The sequence below is a fragment of the Hemicordylus capensis genome, chromosome 6 (assembly GCF_027244095.1).
Source record: "Hemicordylus capensis ecotype Gifberg chromosome 6, rHemCap1.1.pri, whole genome shotgun sequence".
Classification (NCBI taxonomy): domain Eukaryota; kingdom Metazoa; phylum Chordata; class Lepidosauria; order Squamata; family Cordylidae; genus Hemicordylus; species Hemicordylus capensis.
The window spans coordinates 29,325,853-29,342,141 of NC_069662.1; positions in this window are offsets into that span (position 1 = coordinate 29,325,853).

Sequence of the window (16,289 nt, forward strand, 5' to 3'; positions counted from 1 at the left end):
GAACCTTCCCTGTAGCTGCTCCTGGCTGTGGAATTCACTCCTGGCAGAAATTCATAATTTGAGATCATTGCCATCCTTCAGGAGAGCCCTTAAAACCTACCTATTTGGCCTGGCCATCCAGGATTTTAAATGATTAACTGTTTTAAATTGTTTTAAATTGTTGCCCTGATTTTCAGGGCTTTCAGCTGTTTTATTGGTTTTAATAGTTTGATTTTAATTGTTAATTTGTTTTAATTGTTTTTATCATGCTGTGAACCGCCCTGAGCTATTTTGAAAAGATGGTATATAAATCTAATAAATAAATAAATAACAGGAATTACTTCCTCCTGATCTTCCTCAGTCTCAGACTGGGCAGGGGTCACACTGAGATGGGGGATTAATGGGGAGGCAGATGGAGAGAGTAGCCTGGCTGGGCTAGCAGCCATCAAGACCTCCTGCTCTGCTCCCACCAAGGGAACAGTTTCTTTCTTGACAGGGGAGGCCACCCTCCAGCTCTACCTCAGATGCCACAGGTGGCTGCAGTGCGGGGCCAGGCTCATCCAGAAAGAAGAGCCTGCACACAAAAGTCTCGGTGGGGCCAAATACTTGGGGAGTGGGCAGATCCCCCTCTCCATCCTCGCCCATGCTCGCCAGCCCGACCAGCAGTCTCACCCTTCCCTCAGCCTGCCACTGTGCTTGGAGCCTTGGTTGGCAACCTCATGGAGGTCATCTTCCCCTGGGGATTTATATTAAAGCCCTTGCCCAACTCTAGCACCTACCTTCCTGGATCCCTTACCCCAAACAGGGCCCTATTTAAGATTAGGGATGTGCATGAATCAATTTTTTTGATTCAATTTGTACCCAAATTGAATCACCCTGATTTGTTTTGGGCCTGAATCTGCCCCACCCCTATCACCCCAGATTCTATTTGTACCCAAATTTTCCAAATTCGAATTGATTCAGATTTTTAAAAAAAGTTTCTGGGGGCAAAAGGGTGGGTTGGGTGGTAGTGTCCAATGGGTGGGAACTACCATCCAAATAAGAAATTGGACAAAGGGGTGGTTTTAACAGTTATTTGAATTTGGCATGTCTTTGGGGCAACTTCAGAGCAGAAGAGTGGGGCAGGGTCAATGAGAATCCACTCATTGAAAACAACAAAACCCAGTCCCCCCATGGGCTTGTGGGTTTGGGAGTGCTTGGCACCCTATGTGCACTACACCACAACCCACCCTGGGCCACCCAGGTATCCTCCAAGTGGAGTTATGGGGCTGCTGACATCCCCATTATTCCCTAGGGGGGGGAAGCTTAAAGATGTGAAAACTTCAGAAAAAAATTAAAAATCACCCCTTTGCCCAATTTCTTTGATATCTGGGTGGAAGAAGGCACCCATTGTAGCACTACCACTTGATCCACTCTTCTGCCACTGGAATCCCTTTTCTGCCCCAAATTTACCCCAAAGACATGCCAACTTCAAAAAATCATTAAAAATCACCCCTATGCCCAGTTTCTTTGAAATCTGGGTGGTAGCTAGCTTCCTTCAGCCCACTGGACACTAAATCCACCCACCCCACTCTTTTTTTCCCCAGAACCCCTTTTCTGCCCCAAATCTGCCCCCAAGACATACCAACTTGAAAAAATTGTTAAAAATCACCCCTTTGCCAAATCACTCTGAAATTTTTTGGTAGCAGCTACCCATTGGGGCACTACATCTGACCCACTGTAGCACTCCTAGGAGGCACCCACAGGTACAAATGGGCACTGTCTATCCCCATTGTCCCACAGGGTGGATGCAGCACACATCAACAACAGCAAAGCTTTGCAAAGAACAAGGTTTCCAAAGGTCACACACACCACATCTGCTGTGTCACTCACCACATCCACTGTGTCCCACCATCCCCCTCAACAGAATTGCAATTGATCTACACAACAGTGTGAAAAAACAATGAAATGTACTGCCCCGCGCCCCCACTCCCATGCAGGATAACAGCAGCAGCCAGCAACAAGAAAGTAAGTGTGATATCACAGATGCAGACTAGGGCCAACAACAACATCAAATGCCCTCCCTCCCTCAAGCATTTCACACAAACAAGCAACTGACACAGCTACATCAGTGGCACCCAGCCATAAGCGGGTTAAGTAAGTTCAGAATGATGCAAAAGAGGACTGGCAGTGGAACAGTAAAGCTGGGCCCTCCTCCTACCTACACAAGTAGAAGAGTGATGACGACAACAATGGCACACTTTTTTTTTGACAAAAGATTTCTGCAGTGGATTGGAGCCTGTACCACCAGCACAACCTGTTGTAGATGCAAGCACTCTGGTTTGAATAAAAATTATGATGATGCTAGAAGTCACAATATGACCCAATCTTCATTGCAAAGAAGTCCTTAGAGAGAGAGAGAGAGAAACTGTCCTGTGCCCATCCATGAGGTCACCAAAAAAAGGTGCATGTGTTCATTGGTGGAAAAAAGCAAAGCAAAGTCTCATGCAAATATTAAAGAAACAAGTGCAAGCCACATTACAAAATGGAAATGCATGAACAACTCATCATCAAATCATTAGCATCAGCATCATATTATCATATTCATCATTTTCATTTCAACATCAATTCAACTAGTCAATGAAATCAATTCTTTCATATCAGCATGCATCTTCCCATTTAAAAAAACACACGCTCCTGTCTGCCCGCCCCCATCACAGCCTCTGATGGATGGGTGCTGGTGCCGGTGCTGGGCCATGGTGGCGCCAAGCCACCACCCACCCCCATCATGGGCCTCGTGGTGTCATGCGTGGTTGAGACAAATCAAACCATATTCAGCATTAAAGGGAAACTAAACCAAACCCTCTGTGACAGTGTGCTCACACACCAGCAGAAGACACTAGAGCCTTTTGTGGATGAGTGCTTCTGGGCATGTTTGAAAATGTGTGTAGTGAACATAGGCATGTGTGAAATATAACATCCAAAAGTTCCTGTGCTTGCACATGCAGCAGCCTGCCCCTGTGATGGGTGGTGTGCCGCTTCAGCCTTCTGGCCCTCGGGACTGGGCAAGTGGGTGCTCCTGCAAGAGGGAGGGATCCACAGATGTGTGCTGCTGAGAGTGACTACAACTCCCATTGTCCCTAGTCTCAATGGTGGCCAGCCATTGCAATAGTGGGGAATGGGAGCTGTAGTCTCTCTCAGCAACATCTGGGAACCCCTCCCTGATGTGGGGAGCACTCACTTGTCCTAGCCCTGAGCACCAGCACAGTACCAGTGCCCCATCTCACCATTCTTGGGCTGGCAGTGTGGTGCATGTGTGCATGTCAGCAACAGTAATGGGCACAGAACAGACTGCTCAGCACAGCTACAAGGAGCAGTAGCTGTTCCCCTGGTAAGACACCAAGAAAGCCCTCTGAACCACTGGGCAGTGGAATGTGGGGGTGGCACTGATCACTCCATTGGTGCCACTGCCAGAGAAACTGCACTGATGCACGGGGAAGAAGAAGTGGTGGTGGTGGTGGTGGTGGTGGTGGTGGTTGTGCTGCTGGGGGTGGAATGCATACTGCTAGGCTGCGCACCATCCCCCTCCTCCTGATTGGTTTTTTGAACCTTGCCTCCTTTCGTCTGCACACCTAACATGCTCGACCAAGAGGTCCCTCCACTTGGGCAGGTGGTCAGGGGTGACAGCTCTGCCCTTCATCCTTGGGTCACAGATGCATGCCAGGACATGCCATGCAGATGCTCCCAAGGGTGTTGTGTGCCATTCCACTACCCCAGTCCTCAGCCGACCTGCCAGGGTAATTGCGTCCCCAGTGGTCAGAGTGGCCTGGAGATTACCCATGGTCCTCTCGAGAAGAAGACCAGTGGGCAAAGCCAGGCTTAGCGTAGCTGCCTCAGTACACAAGCTGTTCGTGGCAGCATAGAATGGCTCGAATACTAGCTCGGAAATGAGCTTCCATTCCGCAGTTGACAGGTCGCACACATCCAAGCCGCTGCACCTTGCCAGGCTGTGGATGGCTCCCTCTTGCTCAGGTGCTCAGAGTAGCCATCTTTCTGGGCTTATAAAAGGATTGCTGCACTGTGGCAGCGGGCCGACACCATAGGGGGTCACCCCTTTGGGGGACCCACTTCGGGGGGGCAATGAGGGCGAGGGCCTGGTGATTTTTTTTAGCTTCTGTTATTGTTTTTGGATCCTGGGTTTTTCAGATGTGTCTTGGTTTGTCTGGGGATGGGGAGACAGGGGGTGTGTCCACTGACTGTGGGGTGGCTATTCCGGTGGTGGTGGGGAATAGAGAACGTAAAGTTGGCAGGTCAGTGTGTCATTACAGGGGAAGGGAAGTCAGAAATCCATTAGCTGTTTCCCCTTTCGGCTGCCCTGCCAGCTCTTTGACCTTGGGGAGCAGTGCCAACCTCCCACAGACTCTCACCTTGCTCCTCTGTAATGCCAGGTCTGTCCAGAATAAGTTGGAAACTAGCCATGATATGATTCTGGATGAAGGGGCAGACCTGGTATGTATCTCGGAGACTTGGTTGGGAGAGGCTGGTGGCACAGTCTGGTCCCAGCTTCTCCCTCCAGGGTGCTCTGTTGAGGAGCAGGTGCGGGGACGTAGGTGGGGAGGTGGAGTGGCTGTGGTCTATAAGAATAACCTTTCCCTGACCAGGTTCCCTGTGGAACTATCTGACCACATTGAATGTGTGTACCTAAGTCTGGGAACCATGGATAGACTGGGACTTCTCTTGGTGTACCAATTGCCCCACTGCTCAACAGAGTCCCTAACTGAGCTGATGGACTTGGTCTCGGGTTTGGCGATGGAGTCTCCCAGGCTTGTGGTGCTGGGGGACTTCAATTTCCACTATGGGCCGAACTGTCTGAGGCAGCTCAGGAGTTCATAGCAGCCATGACAACTATGGGCCTATCCCAAAGGGTCTCAGGACTGACTCACATTGTAGGTAACACGTTTGATCTGGTCTTTCACTCTGATCAGGGTGGTGTTCCATGGGTGAGGACTCCTGTGATTTCCCCATTGTCATGGACGGACCACCCTATGGTTAAGGTTGGACTAACAGTCACACCCCACCTTCACAGGGGCGATGGGCCTAATAGGATGGTCCACCTGAGAAGGTTATTGGACCCAAAAGGGTTCCAAGAAGCCTTGAAGGGATTGAGTGTTGGCTCTGTCGGTGATCCTGTTGATGCCCTGTGAGAGAACTGGAACAGCAAGCTCACCAGAGCAGTAGACATGATTGCACCTAAGCGTCCTCTCTGACCCACTTCAAAATTGGCCCCTTGGTATAGGGAAGAACTACGGGGGCTGAAGCGGTGAGGTAAATGACTGGAGCGCAAGTAGAGGAAGACTCGACTCGAATCTGACAGATTACAACATAGAGCACATTTGAAGATCTATGCTCTGGCAATATGGGTGGCAAAGAAGCGATTCTTTTTGGCCCTAGTTCACGTCTGGCGGAGTTGTCCAGGGTTGTGAGAGGGCTAGTGAGTGCCCCTCCTCCCTTGAATCAGAATTTGGAACCATCTATTACCCGCTGTGATGTGTTTAATGATTTCTTTGTGGATAAAATCTCTTGTATTTGGGCTGACTTGGATACAAACACCACAGTTACTGCAGTGTCTGAATCGGAGGTGTCCAGCGACTCCTCTTATGTGGTTAGGTTGGATCAGTTTCAGTTTGTGACTCCTGAGGATGTGGACAAGCTGCTTGGAGCAATGCAGCCTTCCTCCTGTTCTCTTGACCCTTGCCTGACGTGGCTAATACTATCTGGCAGGGAGGTTGTTGTAGAAGACCTGGCAGAGATCATAAATGCTTCTCTGAGGGAGGGCAGGATGCCTCCTTGTCTTAAGAAGGCAATTATTAGACCACTTCTGAAGAAGCCTGCCCTGGATTCCTCAGAGTTGAGCAACTAAAGGCCTGTCTCCAACCTTCCATGGCTGGGCAAGGTACTTGAGAGGGAGGTGGCCTCCCAACTCTAGGCAGTCTTGGATGAAACTGATTATCTAGTCCCATTTCAGACCAGCTTTTGGGTGGGCTCTGGGATGGAGACTGCCTTGGTCAGCCTGATGGATGATCTCCAGCTGAGAATTGACAGGGGAAGTTTGACTCTGTTGGTCCTTTTGGACCTCTTGGCAGCTTTTGATACTATCAACCATAGTATCCTTCTGGAGCATCTGAGGGGGTTGGGGGTGGGAGGCACTGCTTTGTGGTGGTTCCACTCCTATCTCTCTAGCAGATTACAGATGGTGTCTTTTGAGGACTGTTGTTCCTCAAAAACCGAGCTTCGGTATGGTGTCCCTCAGGCCTCCATATTGTCTCCAATGTTTTTTAACATCTACATGAAACCGCTGGGAGAGATCCTCAGGAGATTTGGTGCAGTTTGTTATTACTATGCTGATGACAACCAAATCTATTTCTCCATGTCAGCATCATCAGGAGAAGGCATAACCTCCCTAAATGCCTGCCTGGAGGCAGTGATGGGCTGGATGAGAGGTAACAAGCTGAGAGTGAATCCAGATTAGACGGAGGTACTGATGGTGTGGGGTTGGAACTCAGGAGATTATTTTGATCTGCCTGTTCTGGATGGGATCACACCTCCCCAGAAGGAACAGGTATGCAGTCTGGGGGTACTTCTGGACACAAAACTCTCCCTGGTGTCCCAGGCTTGAGGAGCGGCCAGAGGTGTCTTTTATCAGCTTCAGCTGATATGCCAGCTGCATCCATTTCTTGAGATAAATGACCTCAGAACAGTAGTACATTTGCTGGTCAACTCCAGAGCAATGCGCTCTATGTGGAGCTGACTTTGCACATAGTCCGGAAACTACAGTTAGTCCAGAATGCGGAGGCCAGATTGGTCTCTGGGTCATCTCAGAGAGATCATATCACTCCTATCTTAAATCATCTACATGGGCTGCTGGTAAGTTTCCGATCAGAGTACAATGTTTTGGTTATAACCTCTAAAGCCCTAAACAGCTTGGGCCCTGGGTATTTAAGAGAACGTCTTCTTCGCTATGAACCACACCACCCATTGAAATCATCTGGAGAGGTTCGTCTGCAGTTGCCACAGGCCCGTCTGGTGGCTACTCAGGGACAGGCCTTCTCCAGTGCTTCCCCCGAGGCTTTGGAACACACTTCCTGCTGAAATAAGAGCCTCTCCATCTCTTACATTTAAAAGGGCAATCAAGATGCATTTCATCACCGGGGCTTTTAATTAGATACTGTTTTAATTGTGTTTTAATAGTTTTCACTTTTTAATTTTAATTGTTGAAAGGTTTTAATCTTTTATTGGCTGTTTTTATTGTTTTGAAAACCACCCAGAGAACTTGTGTTTTGGGCTGTATAGAAATGTATTTATTACATAGATTGATAGATAGATAGTTAGTATATTTTTATTAATGTTGTGAGCCGCCCCAAGCAGTAGTGTACTGGAAGGGTGGGGTATAAATATTTTGAATAAATAAATAAATTTGCCCTCCATGCACCAACATGGATGGGTCATTTTTTGTTGGTTCCAGACAATCCATTCTCTGTATCTTGATGTAGGCCTCAAAAATGTGGGTGCATGAAGGGCAAGTTTATTTTTATTTTATCTATCTGTTGTATTTTTATACAGCCCTATATAAAATCTCTGGGGGGTTCACAATTTGGCCAAACAGCAACTCAAACCTAAATATCATGTTGACAAATATTTAAATTACCATATATAAACTTGAAAGCATCATAAATTAAGAGCCTGATAAATCAGGCATGTTTCCAGAAGCTGGAAGCAAGCACAATTTGTGACATTGCACAACATCGTTACTAATCACATGGCAAGTCTGTTAAGGCAACAGCCTTCCATTCCCATTGCCAGCTTTGTGAAGCTTTAGCCAAAATGAGATAGCCTTCACTCTCATCTTAAACTGGCAAGTTTTTAAACTCATGAATATATATAATTGTTTTTCACAATTAAAAGGTTTTCTTTAAATTTAGTTCAAAAAATAATTGAGAGATGTTATTGGTTGTAATTTAAATATTTAATAATAAATGTAAATCTTGAATGTTTACATTTTTAAAAGCTTTAGAATTCCATTACTGGGGTTTCTATAGGTCCAGTGTGCAAACTATGAAACAAAATTTCAACGGCTGTTGAAATAAAAAAGGGTACACATGTTTTTGTCCCAAAACTAACTTTTTAAAAAACCTTGTATCAAATAATCTATTACTGTGAATGTGTTTGCTTTACTTAATTACTAGCTGACCCGAGTGCTGCCGCCGCGGCTGGACCAAGTGCCGCGGCCGGGCCGGGCCGCCCCCACCCCACCGCACCACCACTACGGCGCTGGGGGGCGGGCTGGGGCCCGCCACCGCCTGGCCCGCCGCCGAGTCCCGCCGCCGCCGCGGCCAGGCCAACTGCTGAGTCCCGCCACCGTGGCCGTGCTGAGTTCCGCCTCCGCCGCGGCCGGGCCACCCCCACCCCGCCGCAACGCCACTGGCCCGCCGCCGCCGCCTGGCCTGCGGTGCGGCCAGGCCCGCCGCCTTGCCTCCGCGGCTGGGCCCGCCTGGCCCCCCAGCCATGGCCGCCACCGTGGCCGGGCCGAGTGCAGCCGCCGCCGCCCTGCGGAGGCAGAGTGTGGCCCGGCCCGGCCAGTCCCGCCACCTCACGTCCATGGCCGGGCCTGGCCCGGCTCGCCGCCTCGCCTCCGCGGCCGGGCCCGCCTGGCTCCCCGGCCATGGCCGCCGCCGCCGCTGTTCTCCTGGGTGCGCCAGGACCAATCAGGCACCCCCTGCAGCCCAGCCAATCAGCTGGGCTGCCGGGACGCATTTTTCCCTGGCACACCCAGAAGAAATATATATATAGATGTTTTTGTTGCTGAGAATTCAGATTTGGATGAAGGTGGTGGCTCCACCTGGTTTCTGGGAAATCCACCCTCCCCCTGCAATTCCCTGCACCATGACTCCTACAGCTCCTGAAGCCCCCCAACCCTCAGGAGAAACTTTGTAGGGTGGCACAGGCAGGAAAACAGGAAGGAAGGATAGGGAAAAATTCCTTGCACAAGTGGAGATCCACACACAAAAGTTCAGAGTCAGTCCTGTAGGTGCCAGTTCACAATGTTTTGTTACATTCTAAAGTGATTAAGAAACATAATCTATGCATAAATGACATGGCTAGATATGTAATGGTTGGGATCACTAGGGGTGCGAAGATGTTTGACCACCGCCTCCACCACCACCAGACTGGCAGAGATAAGCAAAATACTCGTGAAAAGGATTTTAGATACAAAATACAAAGTACCTTAGCAAATGTACTTTAGATGCAGAATACTAGGTAAGAAAACCCATTAGAAATGCAAAATACAAAATAGTATTTTAAAATACAAAATAGTATTCTAAAATACAATTTAAAATACAAAATACAATGCCTGAAAAAAGGAGACAATTTTGAAATGTTCATTGCTTATCTGAACGTGTATCAATTTCCTTTAAGCAATAGAAGTTTTACAAAGATAAAATCAAGATTAAGTTGTGCCTTCTGGGGCTATGAATCATCCCAGCAAAGGAAAATAACTGTTCTATGGGACCACTTGATGTTACACTTGTATTATATCTTTAAAAATAGCCCTTGGACAATGCAATACCCATCCAACATACTAATGTGCTTGGATTTGTCCTGCTAAAACTGGAGTATTTACAGCTTTTTTAACACTTGATCAGATCAATAATTCCAAAACAACATAATACCCTGTTTCTTTTTGCTATGTTTGCTATGTTTCTCTGTTCTCACCACCCTCCATGGGTGTCTGCAGGCTTTCTTCTGGGAGCGGGCGAGTGGTAGGGATGTATGAACTGGCTTGAGGTCAAGCCGGTTCTCCATTGAACTAGAGAAGTGCACGGACTGGTCTGGAGCCCATTCTAAGGGGACCTGGGGACCGGACCTGGGACCGGTTCAGCAGTTCGACGCTAGGGGGGTGGACCTTTATGGGTGGGGGAGGGTGCACTTACCCCTCCCATCGCTTTCCCCCCTCCAGCGCTCCCGGTTTACATTTGGGGCGGCAGGGTACCTCCCTGCCACCCCTTCCCCCGTTCCTCAGCTAAGAGCTTCAAAAGGCTGACTGCACTGGTGCACGCCATCCCGTGCATGCGTGTGTCAGACATGTGCGTGTGTGGCATGCACAGATGCAGTCAGCCTTTTGAAGCTTTTAGTTGAGAAATGGGGAAGGGGGCGGCAGGGAGGTACCCTGCTGCCCCAAATGGGTTAAAAACTGGGGGCGCTGGAGGAGGGAAGCAGCAGGAGGGGTAAGTACACCCTCTCCCACCCTTCAAAAGCCCTCCTCCCCAGTGCCAGACTGCGGAGGTGAGGTTCTGTACACATCACTACATTGAACTGGGCCACTTTGGAGCTGGTCTGGGATTCGGAATGTGTGTGTGTGTGTGTGTGTGTGTGTGTGTGTGTGTGTGTGTGTGTGTGATATAGACCAGTTCCGTCAGCTCAGTTAGGGAGTCAGTTGGGCAGCGGGGTGGATGGTACACCAACAGTATCCTCAATCTGTACCCAGTATCAAAAATACACATTCAATATAAGTCAACTGTCAATTTGGACAATATACCTTGTCTGGAACTGAGCTTCTCAGATTTAGTCGCTGAAGATCTGGACCAATTTGAGGTGGAAAAGGAAGATGTTCTAAACTGTCTTGGAAAACTAAAAATTAACAAATTGCCAGGGCCAGATGGCATCCACCCAAGAATTCTGAAGGAACTCAAATGTGAAATTGCTGATCTTCTAGCAAAAATATGGAAAATATGATTGTAAAATGAACTGTGTTATTATGTGATAGTGTTCTATGTTATGTAAATACTGCAAATATATATATTTTTAAATGGCTACTAGTCTTGTGGCTGTGGGCCACCCCCACTCTCAGATGCACAATGCGTCGCAATACCAATTGCAGGAGAGCAACAGCAGGAGAGAGGGTATACACATACTTCTTGCTTGTGGGCTCCCCAGAGGAATCTGGTGGGCCACTGTATGAAACAGGATGCTGGACTAAATAGGCCTTGGGCCTGATCTAGTAGGGCTGTTCTTATGTTCTTAAAATATCTTATATATACAACATTGAAATGTATTTTTACATGTATTTTTAATACTTGGATTTTAGATACTGCTCATCTCTGTAGAATGGTATACCCTTTCAAGTTCCACAACGGTAGTGACTAGATGGCATGCACTTTGTTTGTTTGTTTATTTTATTAAATTTATAAACTGCCCCATCCAGAGGCTCTGGGAGGTGTACAACAACTTTTAAAAGACATAAAAACACACAATTGAAAACATAGTGCTAAAAACAATGTAAAAACCAATCAAAAAACAATTTATAGCATAGTAAAAAGTAAAAGCACTGCACTCTGGGACACCATCGTGGTGAGGGAAAACTCTGATCTGCATTCCATTACTGGGTTGCCTGATCCTCACTGTCAGAGCAAACTACATACCATCTTTCTTTATATACCCCACCCATCATGAAGGCCAACATGTTGCTTGTATAGCCAGTTCGTGGATGTATGAGAGCTTTTGCTCATTTGTGGAGAAGAAAGGCGTTTCTTGATCTGGCACTAGGATTATAAGGCATATTTACTGGAAAAGATAAGCAGTCTGTAGTTGACTTCGGCCTGTCTAGTTAATGTGTAATTCATCCTAATGATGTTCCTTCTTCCTGGTCAAAGTTCAGCAGCTTGTCTGATTTGCCTTTCCATTCTCCCTTTCATTCTTGTGAGCACAACATTCACACCAAATGCATTTTGCTTTTCAGTAGTCGGAGGCTGAACATTTTCTACATCAGTGTGGTTCCATCTGGATCTCAGGAAAAGGTATCTTATTCATGGTTTAAGGTTTTTAAAATAATAATAATATTATTATATTGTATTGATAATACAATAGTCAGAGTGTTAAAAGGGAATGAACTTTGCATAATTTGGAGCTGTCAATTCAGTGCACCAAATAATCTGGCCTAGGAGCTGCAGGGCCAGCCATGCCACCAAACAGGGTGAAGAGGTCCACTTCAGCTGCTGAACTGGGAGTGGGAGCAGTGTACACACACTCTTGCCTGCATTTTGTGCAGCTGTCTTCAGCCTCAGGAAGAAAGAGCACACCCCATGTTAGTGGTGCTGCTTGTGGTGCAGATGGCCCTCACAGAGCCAAGGGACCACAACAGAGATCAAACTCAGGAGTCCACTCATCCCACCCCAGCACTGCACCTCTATGATAATGAAAATCCCATCTTCCTGTCTCTCCACCTCAAATCTCATTGTTCAAATACAGAATCACTTTCCGTAATCATTAACTGAGAGGGGCACCAATGCAGAATACAAAGATTACATACAAAGAATTTTCTGACCTATAAAAATATCCAGCCAAAAGCCCCCCAAACTGCACAGTCCCTGGAATTCATTCTGGAGATTGTGATTCTCTGCTTCTTCTTCATCACACCTCATTTCCTCTGCAGAGAGCCCTGCTTCCTGTTCCATCACATCAGACGGACAGTACATGGGGAATCCCTTCTTCCTTCCTCACAGGAATTTCCCCCTTCTCTCTACAGTTCTCCCGTCTTTTCCTTTTGTATCTGTTAGTATATGTGAGTATGTGTGAGTGCTTCTGTTATTTATTTATTTAGCATATTAAAAAGAGCCCCAAATTGCATCTCTGGGTGGTTTACAATAAAATAACATAAATTAATACAAGAATTAAAAGCCTGGATGGATAAATGTGTCTTAAGAGCCCTTTTAAAAGTGGTCAAAGATGGGGAGACACTTATTTCTTCAGGAAGTGCATTCTCAAGCCTTGGGCAGCAATGAGGAAGTCCCATCTCTGAGTAGGCACCAGAAGAGCTAGTGGCAACTGCAAGCGGACCTCCCCAGATTATCTCAATAGGCAGCAGGGCTCATAACAAAGAAGGTTGTCTATTAAATACCCTGGACTGGAGCTGTTTGGTGCTGTATCGGTTATAACCAGCACTTTCTATTCTGTCCAGAAAAATGTAATGGTAGCCAGTGCAGTACTTTTCATATAGGTGTAATATGGTCTCTTCTGGATGACCCAGAGATCAACTTGGCTGCTGCATTTTGCACCAACTACTGTTCCTGAACTACAGCCTCACACAAATGTAGCCTCACACAAAATGCACTGTAGTAGTTGAGTCTAAAAGTCACCAAGGTTTGGATGTCATCAGCATACTGTTAACATCCTGCACCAAATCTTCTGATGATCTCTCCTAGCAGTTTCAAAAAGCATTGGAGATACTATGGAGCCATGAAGGACTACACACAAAAGCTCTTGTTTTGAAGGATAATCTCCAAGTGACATGATCTGAAATTTGCCCAAGAGGTAGGAACAGAACCACCGTAAAACAGTGCCTCCTCATAGGAACATAGGAAGCTGCCATATACTGAGTCAGACCATTGGTCTATCTAGCTCAGTATTGTCTTCACAGACTGGCAGTGGCTTCTCCAAGGTTGCAGGCAGGAATCTCTCACAGCCCTATCTTGGAGAAGCCAGGGAGGGAACTTGAAACCCTCTGCTCTTCCCAGAGCGGCTTCATCCCCTGAAGGGAATATCTTGCAGTGCTCACACATCAAGTCTCCCATTCATATGCAACCAGAGCAGACCCTGCTTAGCTATGGGGACAAATCATGCTTGCTACCACAAGACCAGCTCTCCTCCCACTCTCCTCCCACTCCCCTCAGACAATCCAGGAGGATACCATGGTTGATGGTATCAAAAGCTGCCAAGAGATCCAAAAGGGCCACTCCTTCTGTCAATTCCCAATTAGAAATAATCTATAAAGCCAAACAAGTCAGTCTCCAAATAACCCTCCCAAAACCCAGTTTGAAATGAATCTAGATCATCTGTTTCCTGCAACAACAACAACAACAACAACAACAACAAGAAGCCTGCAGCTGAGGGCCATCATTGTCTCCATCACCAGTTCCCACCAACAATGGGAGGTTAGAAACGCACCTATAATTGCTTAACTCCAAGAGATCCTGTGCAGGCTTATTCAAAAGAGTTCTAAAAATTGTTTCCTTAAGACAGGAGGACTTCCTTCCTTTCTTCCTTCAGGGAAGCATTTATTATGTCTACTAGGCCCCTTCCAATATCCTCCCCTGCAAGATAGGTATGAGCCATGTTGGGCAAGGGTCAAGAGAACAGGTGGTAGGTCAAAGTGCCCCAAGCAGCTTGTCCACAACCTTGGGAGTCACAGACTGGAAGTGATCCCCTCTAACCAAATAAGAGGACTTGCTGGACTCCTCCACATTAGGTACTACAATTATTGTGGAGTAGGTCACTCCAGATACGAGATATTGTATCCACAAAAAATTCATTTCAAATATCATAGTGGGTAACTGATGGTTCCAAGTATTGATTCAGGGAGGGAGAGAGATATACTAGTCCTCTGATAACCCTGGACAACTCCACTGGACATGAGCTTTCAGTTGCAATGTGAGCAGAAAAGAACTATTTGTTTGCTGCATGCATTGCCAGAGCATGTTCAACTGTGCTCTATGTTGTAATCTGTCAGTTTTGGGTGAAATATTTCTCCACTTGTGCTCCAGTCCTCTACGTTGCTGCTTCAGCTCCCATAATTCTTCTGGATACTACAGGGCCAATTCTGGTGGGTTGAGAATGACGCTTAAGAGCAATAATGTCTACTGCTGTGGTGAATTCATTATGCCAACTTTTCCATTAGAGCCAATTCTAAATCCCTTCAAGGTTTTTTGGAATCCCACTGGATCCAATAAAATTCCCGGGTGGACAATCTAATGGGCCCTTGACCCCTGCAGAGGTGAGATGTGTTTGTAAGTCTAACCTTCACCAGATGATTGTCTGTCATGACAATGGGCAAATCTCAGGAGACCCCCACCCATGAAACACCATCCTGCTCAGAGTAAAATATTAGATCAAGTGTCTGACAAGCCGATGTGCTAAATATGGGATAATAGTCAAGAAATAAAATCAAGAAGAGAGTGAGCAAGGGGTCCTTTTACTAAAATTAAAAAAATATTATATAACCATGGACTTAATTTGAATTTAAGGATCAGAATGATTAAGTGTTATGTTTTCCCAATCTTGCTTTATGGAATGGAAAGTTGGGTACTCACCAAAGATATGTGTAAGAGACTGTGAGACTGTGCAGTCATTACAGTTTATATGGTGTAGAAGTTAAGATGGGCACCTTAACTCACAGTTTCCATGCTTTTAGAGCATGAGGAAAAATTGAATGCATCTTAACTCTCATCTTCAACCAAAGACTTTTTAATTACTGAATATCATGCATATAGAAGAATCAGATATGTATAAATTATTGTGTTTATGTAAAACATTTATATTCTGCTTATAATAGTTGAGACAACTCATTAAACAGTGAACATATAAAGTCACATACAATTACATCAAATATCAATAATTTAATATTTAGATATTTAATATAAATATAAAGTAAGTAAAACCTTTAAATATCATTGAACCTAAAATAATAACAAATAAAAACTAGTGATGTGCATGAATCATTTTTTTCATTTAATTTGTACCCAAATTAAATCACCCCTGATTTGTTCTGGGTCCTAATCTGGCCAGCAAGCACAGGAGTGATTTGTTTTGTCCACACATCTCCCCAAACAGGTAGATTCGGGTACAAATAGTTTTGCTCCCAAATCAATTTGCACAGACAGCAGGCACAGGCAGTGATTACCTCAGCAGCAGGAAGGGGATGAAAAAAATTCTCTTCTCTTTTCTTCAGTCAGGAAAGCAGAAACAAAAAGCAGAGAATCCACTCCAGGCAGCAGGCAGGCAAGGCAAAGCAAAGTTCCTCTGGCTCTCTTTCACTCTCTTCTCCCATGAGGCAAAAAGGCAGAATGGTGGCTGACTGCCTCCTTAAGTACACTTGAAAATCCCTCCTTCAAACTCCCCCCACCTTTGTCTCTTCTTTGACCCTTCCCCTAGCCAATGCAGAATCAGTCACCCCTGACAACATAAGATTTGAATGGAAATGAGCCAATCTGGAACCCGGGAGGAATCATCAGCTAATCATTGCACACCATAAGTCACCCATCTGAAGCCTGGGAGGACAGGATTTAAAAAAACAAACAAACAAACAAATTCCTGACACAAAATGGAGACAGCAAGAGAGATCGCCAAAAATGGAGGTCTGAATTTACGAATTTTTCAGGTCCAAAATCTGGGTGATTTGTTTTGGACCCAAATCTGGCCAGCTAGCACAGGGGTGATTTGTTTCATCCACAAATCGCCCCAAACAGGCAGATTTGGCTACAAATCATTTTGTACCTGAATCG